Below are 13,401 nucleotides of genomic sequence, written 5' to 3'. Positions count from 1 at the left end.
GTAGTAGTACTTCCTTTCTACTAATGCCAGCGAGATCCAGGTTTTCCATCTTCATCCTCATTCTCAGTTTAAACATGCAGCTGAAAATTCTCTTCATAAATCCTTCAGGCAGCATGTTTTCACATATCCTGTGATTTCAGCTAGTCCACAAATATTATCTTAGTCTCTGCTTTAGATGCTCTCTTGTCAATCCCCATGACATTGGGATTGAGTACACCCTCAGCAAGTTTGTGGATAATGCGGAGCTGTGTGGTGCTGTCAGAACACTCAAGGGAAGGGATGTCATCCAGAGGGACCTGGGCAGGCTGGAGAGGTGGGCATATATGAACCTCATGAAGTTCAACAAGGAAAAGTGTAGTGTCCAACTACACTTTGGGCAATCCCAAACATAAACTCAGGCTGGATGGTTAAGAGGATTGAGAGCAGCTCTGCAGAGAAGGAAATGAGGGTATTAATGGCTAAAAAACTCAGCATGAGCCAGCAGAGTGTGCTTCCAACCCAGAAGGCCAACTGTGTCCTGGACAAGGATACATAGCGGGCTGGATCACCTCTCTGAAGAGAAGTGGAGAGTTGGAGTTGTTCAGCCTGGGGAAGAGAAAACTCTGTGGGGACCTTATAGCTGCATTCTAGTACATAGTGGGGGCCTAGAAAATAACCTCAGGTGGGGCTCATTAACAGTAAATGTAGTGGCAAGACAAGAAGTAATGGATTCAAAACGGAGTTGATCTAGATTAGATATTAGGAATACATTCTCTACTGTGAGTGTGGGAAGACACTGGCACAGGCTGCCCAGAGAAGCTGGATGTCCCATCTCTGGCTGTGTTCAAGGCCAGGCTGGATGGGGCTTTTAGCAGACTAGTCTAGTGGGATCCAGTCCAGACCATTCTACTATTCTATGATCTCTAAGTTAATGTCACTTGTAAAGAAATCAAATATATGGACATATTTTTAATGGTTTTGCATCCATTTTTTTTTCATGACTACTTCCAGAGTTTGCTGGAGTGGGTTTTCCAGTTGACAAGGAGATTATGCATGGAAAAATAGCATGATGAACAGACAAGCAGCACAAAGTTGCCAAGCAGCTCAAACCCACTGTACCAGTAGTCCCAGCTTTCTACATTTTCACAACGCAATAGAGGAGAATAAGATGATTGTAATACTGGAATAGCCTTGAAAAAAACTTCAGGGACAGAAGGGCCAGAAAGGTATCACAGGAGCAAGGGCAAGAAAATTCCAGCTTGTGGACAAATGCTTTTCTAATTGACTACCAGAAGACTGTGACTATGAGTAATTGAAGGAAAGCAGTTAAGTGAGAGTAAGAAGCAGAGAAGTATCCAGACTGTATGCAGTTATGGACATGGAAATAACACATATTATTTTCAATTCACAGATAAGGGAGAAAAATACTTGAGGAGAGGTTGGCCTGAAGAAGGTTAACTTTGCAATTCTACTTGATCAACTGAGGAGAGAAGCAGGACTTGAAATGAGATGCTGACTTGGAAGAGAAGGACAGGAAGGAAGAGCAGGAGGAGGAGCAGCGATGATTACAGGAGAGAAAGATGACCTGAGAGAGAACTCTAGAGAAGCTAAGCATAAATCTGCTTGGATGACAAGTTTGATCAAAGAGATTATATATTTAGGATCTACCTTGAAGGCGGATCCACCTTAGAAGAAGCTTGTCAGTGTAAGATGATCGTGGTTTTATCTGAGGCAATGTTGTTGCTGAGCAATGGGAGCACATCTGAGGCTGGATCAGGCCACTCAACAGCAAAGAGTCACCACCATGATGGCGTGGTGGTTGGGGTGGGGTGGAGCTGGGACATCTGGCCTGTATAATAACAGGATTTTTCTATACCACGTGACATCATGCAGAAGGACATAAAGTTGTGGGGTGCTGGCTGAGGAAGAGGATGCTGGGCATTGATTGGAGAGGAAGAGCCGTTGTGCTGTTAGCAGAGTATTGGCCAGTGGGTGGCAAGCAATTGAATTGTGGTTATGGGGTCTGCTCTGAAAGTAATGCTGCCTGTGTTATTATGGTGGCCCATGACATCAGAGGCTGATGGTGATGTTGTGGAAGTAGAGGTTTAACCTTCCCACCAATATTCCATTACATTTTGTTGCTGTTTGACAGATGGCAGCAGAAGGACACTGACAAAATGCCATCTGACATGGAAGCCCTGTCATTGCCTATGAAGCAAAAGTGTGGAACTGAATTCCTCCATGCAGAAAAAATTGCACTCACTGACATTCATCAGTGCTTGCTGAACATTTATGGAGACCAGACAGTGAATGTGAGCACAGTGAGGTGGTGGGTAGTGTGTTTCAGCAGTGGTGACTGTGTCATGAAAGACAATCCACATTTTGGATGGCCATGCAGAGCTGTCATCTCCACTGGTGCAGATTTTTCTGAGTGCAGCATGCAGGCTCTTGCTCATTGCTGGCAAAAATGCATAGCTAATGGTGGTGCCTACACTGAAAAATAATACTATGTTGTAGCTGAGAACTTGTTTTCAAATAGTGTTACAGTGTTCTTTGTATCTGTTGTAGTTTCCGTGGAAACAAACAGGAGACATTACTTTCAGAGTAAAACCTATATAATTATCATTGCAGTCTTACTTTTCTTTGTAAACAGTTTTTCTCTCAACTCATGTTCTATTTTAATTCCAGTTCTCTCTCTTGTCCAACCTGGGAAGGAGTGAGCAAAGTGCTGTATGGTGCTGAGCTGCCTGCTGGGTTACACTACAATAATCTGTAAGAAAAGGTGGGCATTACCCGAGGGAAAGCGGGGTTCAATCAGTTAAAAAGAAATGGAAGAATTTAGAGAAAGGTGGGAAGGGCAGCAGATACAGTTTGAAGTCAAAGCAGCTGCATGGATGTATGGGATCTGCTGAATCACAGCCTGAACCTCTGATTGACCACCGGAGGTGAGCAATGGGTCAGCTCTGGGAGCACAGGAGAAGGCAATTCAGCTGTGCTGCAGGAAGGGGTGCAGCCTGGCTGCACCTCTCCTACACCCCATTTAAGAGCTGACTACCAGTGGGGAAGGATCTCTTTTGGAGATTGCTCCTCTTGGAGTCTTTTTAGCAAGCCCTGGACAAGGGTAAGCTTTCCATCCATTCTTCTTTAGTGTGATAACCTGTTTAGCCTAACATTCTTGTATATTTCCTAATTATGACATCCCTATATTTATTGATTATGCAATGGATCAGAAAAGCGACAAAGTGCACATAATGAAGGAAGGAACAAAACCATTAGGAGAGAGAGACAGGAGGAAATAAAGCTGAGGCACTGTCCTGATTTGTGCTTATCCTTGCCCCATTCTCAGTGTTTGGCTCAAGACCTAGATTCTCTCTTTCCACCTGAAGATCCACTTGAAGAGCAAGAAAACTTGCAAAAAGTAGCAGCAAAACAAAAGGAGTCCGGCTATTGTAGCCAGTTTAACAGGATGAATTGCCCAGACAGAGCAAACAGTAGTGTTTGATTTCCTAAGTGTCCTGAGGACAAGCTTGTTTCATCTTCAAAACAAGTTCTCCAGCCCCTTGGATTTAATTCTCAGTATTAAATTCATAGCATAAGAAATATTGAGAAAGTGGAAATACTTGGTGCTGACACACCTTAGAAGGAACTCAGTAGTAAAGTGTAACTTCATGGGCAGAGAAGTCACTGCCTGGAAAGGAAACAGAACTTCTGAGCAAAGGCTTTCAAAGGAGAGACAGATAGAAGTGAGCTGTTGTTTTCTCATGTTGTAAGTGAACACAGAATTAATCACTACAAAACATACAGAAAGGAAAGGAGTGCATTTAGTAGGTATTGCTGAAGGAGCATCATAGTTAATTTACTTCTCAAAGAGTTTCATTGAATTATAGAATGGCTTGGGTTGGAAGGAACCTCAAGGATCACGAAGCTGGAACTCCCCTGCCACAGGCAGGGCCACCAACCTCCACATACCAGACCAGGCTGCCCAGGGCCCCATCCAATCTGGCCTTGAACCTTGACCTCTAGGTTCGGGGCATTCACAGTCTCTCTGGGCAGCTGTTCCAGCACCTCACCACTCTCATAGGAAAGAACTTCCCCCTGACATCCAACCTAAAACTTCCCTCCTTTATCTTAAAACCTTTTTCTCCTTGTCCGGGTACAAACTCTTTGAAAGGGTAGATGATAGCAGGACAAGTGCAACACACTTCATAGCTCAAGATTCTTCAGCTGCTGGCTTCCCATTTCTGGAGGAAAAAAATAATGGTTTCTTCTTATATTTAAGTTTCTGCATTTCATCAGTTGTAGAGATGGTTCATGGAAAACAATTTGACTGTCAAAAAAAAGAAAAGACTGACAAGAAAGTGATGAGACTTAGACACGACTACCTCTGGGAATCAATAAAACGCAGCTTCGGATCTATCAGAAAGTCGATCCAAGCCCTGAGCTTCCCAGGATGGAGCAGAGGCAGCGGGGTTGGAGCTGCTGCCCCGTCCCTGGCTGGGCAGGAGACGTCCTGCTGCAACACCTGCTCTGCTCCAGCGGAGGGCAGCAGCCACCAAGGAAAGAAAGTGAGCCGCGATTCTGCAAGTCACGGAAAGGAGGGGCAGAAAAAGGATCGGAAACTACCGGAATTCTCAGCATTTCGCTTCTGCTAGGGGAGGTTCCTCCGGAGTGAGGCTGATCTTTTCATCTATCCGTCCATCCGTTCGTCTACCCATCCATCCACACACGCGTGCATCCGCACTCTTCCTTGCAGGAGCTGGCTGCTTTTGTTCTGCTCAGTGCCTGGGGGAGAGGAGAGTGCACTCAGATCTAGGGAAAATGAACACACTGAGAGTTTCCAACTACAATCAGGAGGTTGGAGAGAAACATCAATTATGGGGTCATTAGCGAGGCTTCGAGGGGGGACCTGGCACTCCAAAACAAGCTGGTTTTTGGAGGGGATGTAGGTCATGGAGCAGTAATGGAGATCATTTTAACCCTCAGGGGCCTTAACTCTGGCTTCCTGCTCTTGCTGTGGATCAAAAATGAAATTAAAGCAGTATTGAGCAGTGTATTGGTTCACTCCAGCACTGGGACTGCAGGGCAAGTGGGGACAGCAGTCAGCTTAAAGCCTGGGATTCAGGGATTGTCGCAGGAGACACCAGAGCTGAATAATCCCTTAATTTCCTTTCCTGCCAAACCAGAGCATACCTAATGCATGTTTGATATTGCTTGGGCTGTGTTCGACCTCTAGTTCAAGGAAAGTAAGTCTAGTTAAGCAGATATAATTTAAGCTTGAATGTGAAGTGTGTTTCTTATTGTGTTGGAGGAAAATAAAATTGCATCTCCTGAACCTGGTGAAAAGCATTAGCTTTTTGACTGTAGGTTTCTTTAAGATCACAGCATTCTGTTCCTGCCATGTCTAAGTAACTTAGTTCTTCCTTTATGTGCTCAGATAGGGTCCAGAAGGTTGTGATCCTGTGTTTTCCTTCTAGAAGGGGTTTGGATCACCTGCCATTTAAAGGGCAGGCTGTGCAGAGCCTATGCAGAATGCAGTGCTGCTGTGCAAAGGTCAGTGCTTTCTGTTTAAAATTCTAAAAGAGAGAAGAATATTGCATTATTCCTCCCCTTTTCCTTTTTTTCTTTTTTCTCTTTTTCTTCCTCTTCTTCTCATTTTCCCCTTTCCCTTCTCTCTTCTCTTCTCTTCTCTTCTCTTCTCTTCTCTTCTCTTCTCTTCTCTTCTCTTCTCTTCTCTTCTCTTCTCTTCTCTTCTCTTCTCTTCTCTTCTCTTCTCTTCTCTTCTCTTCTCTTCTCTTCTCTTCTTTCTCTTCCTTCTATCTAATAGGATTCAAACTCTGGATATCAGCTTGTAGGAACTTTGGGATGATATTGAAGTTTATCTTAGCCTTCCTCAAAACATGCATTATATTCAATATCAGGTGGTAGTCCACGACTTCATCAGTATCTTTGCTTCCTTATTGATTTCTTTCATTAATGTCGTTCTATTGATTGAGACATGAATCAAGGTAGCTAAAGAAAGAAATGTTCTGCATAAATGCCTGTACAGCAGCCATAGAATAATCACAGAATGGCCTGGGTTGAAAAGGACCACATTGATCACTGAGTTTCAACCCTCTGCTATGTGCAGGGTCATCAACCAGCAGCCCAGGCTGCCCAGAGCCACATCCAGCCTGGCCTTGAATGCCTGCAGAGGTGGGCATCCACAACCTCCTTGGGCAACCTGTTCCAGTGAACCATGGTTGCAGTGAGCCATGGGTGACCCTGGGACAGCTTTAAGAATGAATGCAGGCTGCCTGTCTGAATATGGAGTGTGTCATATGAGATGAACTTTTTAATTCCAAGTTCAAATCTAGATTTGTATACTTATGAATATATGGAAGAAAAAAAAAAACAATCCCCCCCAAAAACAGCTGTGTGCTGTATGCACCATCATCTGCCATTCAGAAACTAGCTCTGGTGTTTGGAGTGCAGTAGCAAATAGATGTTCTTTATTCTGTTACTCAGTAGATGGAGTATGAGCTACTTTTACATGAAGCAATAGAATTCCCCCTGCACAATCTCTTTGTTCATGAACACCTCCCACCAAATATACATATCAGAGAAAAGACATCAGAGAAAACTATTTGCCAAACTCTTTAGGCTGAACAGAACAAACCCATGCAGTGTTTCTTTCTTTCTTTCTACACAATCTTCATTTCTTCCTGTGTATGCCTCTGGAGAAAAGCATGAAAAAGATCAAGCTGGATGCTGAGTGGTAAAAATCAATGTGATACAGAAACATGAAAACACAGCAAAAATTTTCCTCAAGATTGATGCATACAGAAACAACAACAAAAAAAAGGCTTTTAATCTACATAACGTTCAAACATGTTTAATGATACTGTCTCTCAAAATCTGAGGTTTTTAAGTTGTTCTTTCTCACACATCATTAATGGCTCAAATGCTGTCTGACTTTGGAACAGTGAGCCACAGCTGGCTGAAAACGCAGCTTCCATTAGGAAATATTCAATATTCTCCAGTGTGTTGCAAAGGAGATAACATAGGAAAAAAAAAAAAAAACCTAGCAGATTCTGATATATGCTACTGCTTTCTGCTGTTACCTAGAAGCCGTCCATTTGCTGTCTGTAGATTGAAATTTAGGGGCAGCATCAGCACGGCGCATGTGCTGTGTACAGGATCCAGAAGCAGCAATGTGACAAGGGGCAGAAATCTCAGTCAGAGGGGCATGAACTGTCATGACTCCATTACAAAGGTCAGCACCAGGAAATGCAATCTACTGGAAGAATCCCTAAATGAGGGATGTGTTATGTAATGTGCTGCTGTGTGTTGTAGGAAGCTTTGTACACAGCTTTGCTTTGCATTAAGGTTGCTATTAAGAGGAATAATTAAGTGTTATCCAGCAAAGAGAACACGTATAAGTGACAGACAGACAACTATCAGAGAGTTGGGAAAGAGAAGAGAGTGTCAGAACTGGAATACGCTTGTGTGAGCTGAAGGAAAATGGTCAAATCAGAAAAATCTTTTCATCACATTAAAGCAACAGCAGCAACCAGCAAACTGGTGCAACAAATAAACCAGCAGAATATTCAAACTGATATGAGGGGTCAGATGGATCTCTTAGAAGGGCTGAAATAGTCTTCACACAGAAGTTCTTCCTGCATCATTTGTGATTTCACATCAAATTGTGAAAAAGAATGAAACCCTGTTGCAATTAAATAGACATGTGCACACACTTCTGAAATCAAAATGTGTGATATTACATATGGTTACAAATAAGATCAAGCTTGAAAACTGATTTTGCTGTGAGTTAGTTAAATAGTGAAAGACACTGAGGATAGATCAGAGCGGTACAGATACCACTTCCTTAGCCCATGGAAACAAAATCCTAACAGTGCTCTGAAGCTGTCTTAATTAACTTTGTGAACAAATACACCTTTTCTGCAGAAAATAAAGGTAGAAATTCACCAATTTTGTTCAAGTGGGTGATATGCTGAACTACTCTGCAAGGACAGGTGAGCCCACTGTGAGTCCCAGTTCCTCACCACAGTTACATTGGTTGTTGTCAAAGAGAAAGATATTTAAGCAATCATTCAACCAAATCAGACAGTAGACTTCAGTTTGGCTCTTTCCTTGCAATTAATCAGCTGAACATCACTGGAGGCCAAAGTTTGCAGGTATTCAGCAAGTGTAAATTTCTCATACATTGTTTGCAAAATGTTTATGGGAGTTTAAACTTGAAGTTACAGTAGGTAGACTCAAAATGATCTTCATTCTTTAAGATAAACATGCATAGTAGTGATGAGATAGTGAAGTTTCTCCATTTCCCATCCTGTGGGTCCCTTCGCTTGCTGCTCCATGGAACAGTTATATGTGATTATGAAATATTTAGCTGATGGATGTGCCAGTGCTGAAGAGCACCCTGGCCTTACCTTTACCTGCCACTGCTGTAGAGACATCCTGGCTATTGTCGTGGATCCTGTTAATCCCAACCCAGAGACCCCCAGATTTACCATTGCTCTGCTCCTGCCTTTCCTCCAGCACTGGGAAGTTTGCCATTAGATGTATTATGGGAATGCAGCATCAGAATCTGATTTCTATAAGGGATGCTGTGTACAAAGCATGTCAGGAGGGAGTGACCTCTGCCACCCTTCCTAGAGAGGATCCTTTGTCTATTCAGTGCTTAAATAGAGATGCTCAGTGCTGTTTAAGATAGCATACAGCATGATGTATATATACTGGTATATATATACCAGTAACTGGGATACATACATATATATATACAGTGTGTAGGATGTCTGGGCTAGTTCTTCAGTGCCAGGAGGACGAAGGTCTCCAGCAATTCCTGTGTTACACCCAAAGTTACACTGTCCAATTTGTAGATATTCTGATTACTTTTCCACACAGCACTGGCTGCCAACCGGCAGATGAAGGCAGCTGAAATGTTTCTTGGGCTTGGGCCCAAAGGCAAAGAGCAGAAATCCCAAACAAGGAAAAGGAAACACTCTCAGCTACCAGGAAGCAGAAGAAATGAACAAATTAACCCTTCAGTTCCCGCTGTCCCATCTTTATTTATTAACTTCTCACAGATAGTCCTCTCATGGTGTGGCACCTTCAAGTCTCTCATGAGGAGAGTGTGGCATAATGGTATGTCAGGGAGATTTGATATCTCTTTCTGACAAGATTACAAATAGGTAAGATAACGGAAACTGCTCTGTTGATATGATATAATTAGATTTTTATAAGGCCTGACTTTCTGCTTCCAGCATTCAGATAAATAAGTGAAAACAGCAGCATCATGGAAAATCAGAAGCACACAGCCAGAATCAAATTTAATCTGCCTATTTAATAGCCTCAGTGTGATCATCAGTGGTGATGTAACAAATAAATGCAGTGAGATGAGTAGTGCCCTGTAAAGACTCTTTTCTTGTGCCTTGCCTATGTAATATTCTTATTTAACGATATGGAGAATTAATGTTAGTGTAAACACAGGTTTGTTCCTGGGAAGTTTTCAGATAATAAACATTTGGGATGGTGATGAACAAAAAGGCCAAGGAGTGTTTCAGAGAGTTATGAAATGCTTGGTGTAGCAGAAAAAAAAATCAAGTAAGGCACTTTTTAATATAATAAAACACAGTATCATACCTGCAGGAACAAAGAATCACACACAGACACGTGTCTGGACAGTGGTCCAGGAACTATCAGCTCTGGACAGATTACAAATTTCTGTAGGCAACCTCTTGAGGAATGGATTGTCCTACACGAAGCATGAGTATTGCAGAGAAGCACTGAATGTACACCCTTTAGTTTGTGGAAGACATTGGAACATCACCTCCATGTGTAAACTTCAAAGTTGTTGATATTTCACAGAGGAACAGTGAGAGTGATAAATGACCTATGGAGCTCCGGACACAGACTGAAAAAATCCGGTCTGTGACTTACAGTGAAGTTATGTCATTGCATCAGACTCTGATGAACGAGTATCTATCAGATGGCTCTCTAACCTAGCAAGGCTATCTGACATGTCCTTGCTATGATTTGGAAGTTCGAGGAGTTAAAAATAGGGAATAAAGCCAAATTTATAACAACTAGAAGACATGGCTAAGGCATATGGTGCATTTTCTCTCATTTTTTTTTTCCTTGAAGTCAATAGTAGGTGTCTTTCTAGAGTTAGATTGTAATTTTATCACAAGGTAGTGGTCCTGTTAGAGGGATCAGTGGGCACAAATACATCATATACACAAAATTCATGTTCACAAAATTCCTCCTGCACCTGTGAAATGTATCCGTTGCTATCCAACATACTCCAGGTTATATATATGTCTTATCTACTTAGCATATCCACATTTCATTCCCAGATATCATTGTAAAGGACAAACAAAAAGTGGGACATGACAACTATGCATCTATTAGTTATCAAGACTATGCTTACTTTATTTATTCAACACAAAGATTCCCTTGGAATTACATTTTAAACAACACAAGGAACACTGAATTCAGTTTTTGTTCACCTTTGTGTGCTGGCAGATTGTCGTGGTTTTGGTTGGGATAGAGTTAATTTTCTTCACAATGCTGTACAATCCTGCATTTGGGATTTTTGATGGAAATAGAGGTGATAACACACCGATGTTTTAATTGCTTCAGGGCAGTGTTTGTACAGAGCCAAGGGCTTTTCTGCTTCTCATGCTGCCCTGCCAGCAAGCAGGCTGGGGTTGCAGAAGGAGCTGGGAGGAGACAGCCAGTAGAGCTGACCCAGACTGACTAAAGGAATATTGCATATCATATGACATCATGCTCAGCAATAAAAGCTGGGCTAATAAGAAAGCTTGGGGGGACACTTGGAGTGATGGCATTTGTCTTCCTAAGACACCATTATGTGTGGTGAGCCCTTCTTTCCTAGTGGCAGCTGAACATCTGCCTGTCAGTGGGAAGTAGTGAAAGAATTCCTTGCTGTGCTTTGCTTGTTGCACAGCTTTTGCTTTACCTATGATGCAGTCACTGTCTTCATCTCAACCCATGACTTCTTGCCTTTTTTCCTCTCGGTTTGGCTTCCTCACCCCGTGGGGAGAATGAGCAAGCAACCATGTGGCTCTGAGCTGCCTGCTGGGTTTAAAACACAACATAGTGTTAAATAAAACTAGAGAACTTCATAGAAGTTAATAAAATAACAAGGATTATGATCAAACTTCAGACCTTTGGTAATGAACAAAGTATTTTGCTTCAGATTGAGATGTATGTGAGCATCAGATGTTGCTTTCTGTGAATCCATTTCCCATGGGACTCTTTCCAATGAGAGTCACCTCCATGTTATCCCTCAGGGAATGCATACATGTGTACTAAGGAGAATACACACACACATCTACATATTATTCTGACATTTTGGAAACATCACTTTTCAATTCCAGTTTTCTTCTGAAGACCAGATGTCCTCCTGGTCCTCCAGCTTATCTTTGTTTTGCTTTTCTCTGATGTAGAACCATCTCTGCTCTGTCTGCTTGGCCGAAGTGTTAATGAATATTTATTTGCAAGATCATATGCTAGCCATGCTGGCCTTAGTAATGCCTGTGTCCAGCTACTTCCCTCCCTGCCATTTCATATTCTGAGATGGCAAGCAGAAGAAGATAAATACCAATCTGATGTCCTGTACTTCACATTTCCTATTGCACCTATCTACCAGGCAGTGAAACCCCCCTGACTCTCATTGGAAATAGTGTTTTCTAGCAATAAAATTGTAAGTCCTCTCGCTTATATTAGGAACATGTTTGATCTGTGTTCAGTGAAATTGCAAACTAGGGATTCTTACAAATCCTACATTTGTACCATTGCTTCTAAAGTGAAATATGAGCTTAATCTGCCTTAACTGGAATAGGGCAGCCTTTGACATGACCTTTGTCACCACATTACCCGTGTCCCATTGAGCAGTGTGTTACCATTTTCTTTTTGATATCTCTGTACTTCTAGGACACTTCTTGTAGCCCTGAAGTCCTTCACCACGTCTCACTCCAGGGCTTCTTCAACTACTCTAACTTCACCTCTGCACAATTAAGGCCTTCTGATACTCCTGCTGAATAGCCTGTCTTCACTGTCACTCTATATGTAATTCCATCTTTCCTTTGAGCACAGCCAGGACTTCGCTGCTCACCTGTGACTCCTTTTATGTGGGAAGTCTGCTTGCTTCCCTCCCCCTGTGGCCTCCCAACTCTGCATAACTGAAAATGTGCTCCGTATTTCTGTTCTCCCACATTGTGTTTCTAATTTCTTCATAACTCTTGACTCATGTCCTTGAGCTCCTTGATCACACTACATTTCCTGTCTTAAACAAAGCACCATTTATTGCCAGGAAGCAGTCATGGATTTTAAAATCATTTCCCTTTTATGCAGAAAGCCGCACCTCTGGGCTTTATCTTCAGGACATAGAAGCTCACACAAATGCAGGAACCCATGCCACCAGAATGTCCTTGGATCCCATCCTCCCACTTGGCTTGATTTTCAATTCCCTTCTATCCTGAAAGTCTGTAAGGATATATATTTTTTTAATGAGAAAAGTATCTTCCTGTTCCAAAAGTCTGTTCTGTGTTTTCTCTTCATTAACTGTTAAGATGATTGCCAGTAGATTTAGAAGAACACACATGCCTCGTCAGTGGTACAAATGTCTGTACTTCTCAGAGAGCTTCAATTTCATTTTCCACAAGGCAACGATAACAAAAGTAGTACACTACAGTACTACAGAGTGCTTAAAATTTGGCTGAACCTTCAACCACCACAGCAATTTTTGAACCACGTCCCTCTGGTTCTCCTATCCTTCTGTTTGTCTGAACAAACATTTCAGGGATATTTCGTTCATTGTTCTTTTTCCTTTAGTAAGAACCACAATGCTGCAGATTCTCTGCCATTTGCAAGGCCTGATCTCATATGAGATAATGTTGCAAAATGGCTTAATGCTTATTTTAGAGTTTATTTTGCTGCCCTCACAGGACTTTCATTCCACTTGTCATCAATAGTACTGGGGGTGTCTGTTTAACATCAACCTTAATTCACTCAGAAGCATAAAGCTGGAATTCAGTATTTAACAGTCTGCTGTCATTCTCCTAATAAGCCCAGGAATCCTCTCTTAACTACATGTGATTTAATTTATAATGAAGCATTTTAAAGAGAAAGACAAATAATCTCCTTGTAAGTAAACCCCGGGGGCAGGATGTTGTAGTATCACAAAAGTATTGGGAAAGTTTCTAAGGAACGTGACCAGGATGTGAGTAAAACGGAGTGGAACATTAACATTTACTCCTTTGCAGGGCTATAACACATGAATACTACCAATAGGAACTGGGAGGGGTGATTTAATGTATTAACTATACAAATAAAGAATATTTTATATATAGAATTTCCTCAAGGACAGGCTTTACAGCTGTAGTTCCCACACACTAG

This window comes from Phasianus colchicus, chromosome 15 (assembly GCF_987193195.1).
Source record: "Phasianus colchicus chromosome 15, bPhaCol1.hap1.1, whole genome shotgun sequence".
Classification (NCBI taxonomy): domain Eukaryota; kingdom Metazoa; phylum Chordata; class Aves; order Galliformes; family Phasianidae; genus Phasianus; species Phasianus colchicus.
This window is presented reverse-complemented; position numbering follows the sequence as displayed.